Source organism: Colletotrichum gloeosporioides, assembly GCF_011800055.1.
Source record: "Colletotrichum gloeosporioides strain Lc1 chromosome Unknown consensus_17, whole genome shotgun sequence".
In the NCBI taxonomy this organism is placed as follows: Eukaryota; Fungi; Ascomycota; class Sordariomycetes; order Glomerellales; family Glomerellaceae; genus Colletotrichum; species Colletotrichum gloeosporioides.
The window spans coordinates 2,618,803-2,624,802 of NW_025544662.1; positions in this window are offsets into that span (position 1 = coordinate 2,618,803).

Below are 6,000 nucleotides of genomic sequence, written 5' to 3' on the forward strand. Positions count from 1 at the left end.
TAACTTCAGGAACAGCCACAAGCGTGGAAGCTCATTCCAGATACGAGAATGACGTTGACTCATTGGGAAAGAAAACTTCCATTTTCCTCTCGCGGGATGTGTCCTACGTTGAACATGAAATTCGCCCGTGTTACAGCGCATTGTTGCCTGTTGGCTTGTTCCCAGCCCTGGCGAGGATCTCTTCGGGATGCTACAGGTGATCATCATCCCGGCTCTAATTGGGCCTGCCATTTCCACATTGTCTAAGCCTTAATATTGGAGGTAATTAAGCATCAAACATCTGGAGGTACCTCAGCCAATGCCGCGACTGGGCAAGGTCCTCAGCCCAGGCTAGGCGTCAGCAACTATTACTCACCATTCTTCCGCCATCAGACGTTTGATTAGAAGGTTCTCCCTTGTTAACAACCAGGTTGCAGTTGCTCGCCCACGACGTCAATCTTAAGATGGCCTCTATAACCGCCGTCATCTCACTCTACAGCGTCTTACAGTGCCGAAAACTCTGGGACGAACGTCTCCCCCTTAGGGCCAATATTTGCAAAGTCAAATCTAACTTTACCGTTGCGGTAACACCCATCACCACTAGGAGAAACGCAGCCAGAACAAAAAGGAAAACCGAGGTTCCCGACCGTCCGGTAGGGCGGTTAGCGTCGAAATCTGAGTCGCTTTAAAATTAGGCTCGCCGCATGCCGTCCAATTCTTCGTATGCAAGGTCCCGAACGCCGCGGCGCGCTGCGTTCGTGGTACCACGTCAACGTCGCAAGGCTAGCACCTAGCTACAGTTTTAAAATCCGCCTTGCCCGCGAGAGCCGCAGGCTGCTGTGTACGGGTGCCGAGGCCGCCGGAGGTGAGCTTGAGCTAAAGTTCGCCGGCGCCGTAAGCTGAAGTTTGACCGCCGGCGAAGTTTGAAGTGCCTCGGGTGTATTGGGTGTGGTAGGCGGAAAACCGATACCGAGTAAGTATGAGAAACCGAGAGTCGGCAGAGGCGTCGCCGACTATCGAAGTTTCCGGAGAAGGCTACGTCGATGAGGGTACTTGGGGAGCCTAGACCGGGACTCGGCAGCTCCGGTTTTGATGTCCAAGGTGAAGATCAGCACGAGGTGAATGTCGATATGCCTTACCTGCCGAACAGACTTTATTCTCTTTCCAATGGCAGAGAGTTTTTCTGGGTGCCGTTGCAGTGACAAGGGGTCCACCACTGGGCTGCGCAGCTAAGCCGAACACGGATCCGGAAGTCCGGCGCAGTGTCTCCACTTTCGGTCCTGGATTCCGGGCACGATCGGCCGGCTTTATTTTGCGCCTCGGATGCGTTGGTGACGCCGACAAAGCTACACAAGAATGACCCAAAATCGTTTCCAAATGTCTTTCGAGGCTCAGATGGTCCCTGGCTCCTCGCCGGGCGGCGGTATCTAGATAAATCCGTGTGGTTCGCACAGCAGGTAGCTGGTCTACTGCCTGCGACCGACCTTTAAAAAGGACAGGAGCCAGATGTTCAATGGCCACAGCACGCAATGATACAGAAGGGTCTTTGGCATGATTTGCTTGGCCAGCTTCCTTCCTTGAGGCACAGGTATTGAGGTATGGCAGCTTTCAGGTTGCAGCCGACAAATTCAGAAACACAACTTCATGGATGCTACTTCGTCCGTTGCACTTTATCACCGCTCTGATCTTATTCGTCTTGAATATCAAACAGCGATTTTATCACTTCTCTCACGCTTATATGTGTCACTTTGCACAGCTCTTTCATGTATTTTTACCGTATACTGACTACGAACGAGGCAGGTGCAGATGGCCTTCATCTAAAACTAGATGCCGCAAACCCATTGCCCGAAATTGCCAATGCTATAAGAGGCCGCGACGACGTTATATATTTCAGTGCAGAGAACCCATCTGTGTCTTTCCTGATTCATGGGAGCGTTCGGTAGGAGGCCTCGGCATCCATAAAAAGCGGTATTTGTTGTGGCCTGGATTCATGCCAAGACACAGTACCCAATGGTGTATGGTTACGTTTCCACTCACTGCTCTCGTATGCCCTTTGTCATTCAAACTCCATATACACGAGGTCAAGACCACAGATGAGGCTTTCCTTGTAGTATCAACCATAGTTTCTCTTGGCATCTTCCTCCAAGTATTCGCCCCCAAGAAAGCTAAGACACTCGAGCGGCACCATGCTTAAATGAAGCTCGTCGACTGTCTCATCATGCCACCCTTCGATATGGGATGTTCAGGACCCTTGCTCGTCACAATGTTGTCGTTGTCGTCCCGCGCATTTGGCTGTTGGGATTCACTTCAACAGATGTTTTCCGCGAGTCCGTATATGTGGTCATGAAGACTGAGGCTACGAGGACCGTGAAATGCGTGAGCCGTCCTTCGCATCAAATGAGAAACGTCTGAAGGGATTTCCAGGATTCTTGAAATTGACATATAATACCTGATGTGAGTTATGACCTCGTAGAAACCAAATCGAGGATAGGTCATCTCTCTACTCTGGAGCACCGGCAAGATAGAGGTGGGACTTAGAAAACAGGCTGTTCAGGTGGCGCTATACGACCTGCGAAAGAATGAATCTAGACTTCATCGGCAATATGTTAGGGATGGAATCGTTCGAAGACAAGGGAGTCAAAGGCCTAGAAGATCTCATGCAGGGATCAGGGCTCTCTACAATGATGGAATGCATGCCTTACCAAATGCATGCCATCCACGCGTAATTCCTACGCAGAATCCATCAATAACGCATACTCGGCGATTGGTTCGTCGAGACCGAGACAGGCGTTCAACGTTCAGGATCACTATATACACCTTTTGGAAGATCCCTCTGGCCGCGTCGTCGTGCGTCATGAGCAACTAGCTAGATGGTCTTGTTATATTTAGACGCTACAGAGGCAGAAGACACACAACAGCAACAATCAACTTCCATCTCAGCACGGGTAATAAGATCATCATCTGTCATCAAACACCATAGAGCGGTAAGGTCCAGCCCCGTCTGGCTTACTGGCCGCTGCGGCTGCATCCACAACACTTCCGTCCACAACTGTCGTTGTCTTGTGCGCATTCCTGGACGAATAGAAGCGCATCTCATCGAACTTCCGTCAAGAATGAACAATTAGATGAGGTAGCTAGACGCAGCGTATGATGAAGCTTGTGCCAACCATTGTCTACTGCGGATGGAGATCGGAATCGACACTCTTCAAACTATCACGACATTTGAAGAAGGAAGCCCAGTATAGACCTGCAGCCATTCATATACAATCTAGCTATCGCGACAAGTCACTCAAATTCTCATGGGCAGGCATTTCAGCTGCACATGAGTCCTGTGTGGCGCGGACTTATTGGGCTCAACGAATATCATTGACACTCAACCTCGGGCCATAGGTCTCTTCTTTTTCTATAAAAGGGAACAAGGGGCACATATCGAGGTTGAATGAGCCAATTGACCCGTAATCCCAGCTCTTGGTCGACTTGCCATCGCGACCTTCGCCTGCACCATGTCACCTTTTCTTCACAACCTCCAAACACCCATTCAGTCGCAGCGAACCACGCATGCTTGCGTCAAAACCGAATACCTGCGGGACGCAAATGAGGAACAGCACACAATCCTGCACCGCTCCAGACCATGATCGCACCAGGCCGCTATCCCATCTGCTCGAAATTGATTCCGGGTGTCTCATTCTTCCATGCGCTTCGGAAGTTCATTGCCAACTGACAGAGGCTGCGGCCTGTCACCGATATTAAGAATGGGCTTGACTTTGGCTTAATATACTCTACGCTAGATCCAATCCGACCCGGTGCATAGACAAGAACTTATGCCTAAATACTCGTAGTCCAGGTTCATGCTACGGCTACCAACTGAGTTGAGTACTTCCACCCACCCTTGAACTCCAACCGCCTTTCCCAGCACTAGAGCCTTATTATAAAACTAGTTCCTTGGTCTTAGGCTAAGGTATGCAGACAATCCAGTGGTTAGGTATCTCCTAGATTGAAATCAAGTTGAGGAACAGCGCGGAGCAGAGCTCCCGCACCGCGGACCAGCTCACCACCAGCGTCTCCTCAGACTCAATATTGACCGCCTTGTAAGCGCCGCCTCCATACGTCGTTGTCGTGCAATTCCAAGCACTTATTCAGAGCATTTTGGACGTAATACGTAGGGTATCGTGTTGATCTTTCTCAGTGACATTCATTCTGGGAGCCGTCAGTTGAAGGGAAACATCCTCAAAATCAGCGTACAAGTTAACTAGGTACACAAAAGTTGGGAGAGTCTGATTGCTGTCAGAGGAGCCAAGTCAATCATTTCTAACGGTGATATACCCGAGGAACTCCCAAAACGCAGAGCCCGTGCTGACAAGAGGAGATATGATTGTATCGCAGTCCTATAAATCTTAACGTACGGAGCTGTCTCGTCTCCAGCAGCAATGATCGTCTCGTATTGGTAATTGGTTCTCCCTTCACTATGGCATCTGATGTCCGCCCACACCCCACCACCCCCTCTTACCGATTCCATTAACACGATTTGGCAGATTTATCACTTTGACGTTGTTGTTCTTCAGGTATGCGATTCCATACCCCGCAATACCTGCGCCAAGACGATGACTAGAAATAAGAATACCTAGAGTTGTCTTTGAAATTCTGTTCGCCGTCTGTCAGGGTAGTCTGCGATACCCAGAGTGGTTATGTTCACTTGAAAGCCCTAGATGCACCAGATCATAATATGCCGCAAAATGTGTTTGGATCTTCCATTACAGCCCGTACTGCGCGATGTTACATCCAGCTTCTTTACGGCGATGCCGATAGCCTTCAATCTTGCCATTTACTATTATATACAGCGCCCGCCTCATGGAATGATGGCTCGGCAAACAATTTTTTTACCTTGCCATTCGGTTTGGGGATCACAGCCAACACCATACCTGCGCAGTCCTCTCAATTTCTCCAGTCATGGTTCATAAAGACTCGCCCAAGCAAGAGACCCCGATCTCTCTTAGAATCAATCCATCGCCGACTTCCATCTCCATCTCCATGGTATTCGCACCAGCGTAAACAACGACGGGACGGCTCAAGCTATGTGACTTCAGACTCTTGATAGCTTTCGCCATCAACTGGGTTAACGCAGCCTGTCACCATAGGCAGTACTGAGGAAGCAAGAGCACGATCCTGATCACAGCTTATTGTGCCTGACAAGAAGTAACCTTGTGAGTTGCAAGGTCTTTTATAGAAGATGCCAGGTTCGCAGTATTTCTCCCCTTCCCACGCAGTTAATACCATCATACTAGATTTGCACACGTGGAATATGACAGCGGAAATACTGTTCAAAGTCGCCGTATTTAAAACTGATGAGCTCCGCGCTCAGCATTACTTCACACAAGGCACAATCGACCCTGCTGCAAATGCCAAATGCCACTCTCTGACCTAGTAAAGATTCGATGCTCACATAGTCATTCTACCGAAAGCACACCCAGCCCACCCCTCAGACGCATGCAATACATGACTTACATATCCCTTCCGTCCCTCAGTTTCTGTGCAGTATTTCATCTATGTATTCTCTTAAAGCACAACTTGCCAGCAAAAAGAGGCTCAGTCGAAAGAAGCAGCTGACAAACTCTTCCCCACCTCGTACCTCGGAACCATCATGGACAAATGTGGACCGCGGGACGGAGGTGGTCATTTGCCTGTTAAATAGTCTTCAAGCAGGTATTGAGCATTACATATCCATTTTTTAGTCTCAGTAGTTCACAGTGAAGTCCTCAGTGCAGGCGACTTACTCAAACGCTCTCGGAAATCAAGCACCACAACATCCAGCTAATATCTATATATTCAGTTGATGGAAAACCCATGCTTACATCCTCACGCAAATCAGTTGCCTGTGACGGACGCTCTTTTCGAGGAGGAGGGGGGGGGGGTCGCATGTCCCGTCAATATCTTCTGCCGCTGCGATCGAGACGTTTCGATCACCATACGAGCAGTCCAGAAAGAAGTATATCTGCTGTGTATTCGTACCATCACCTGTCACAA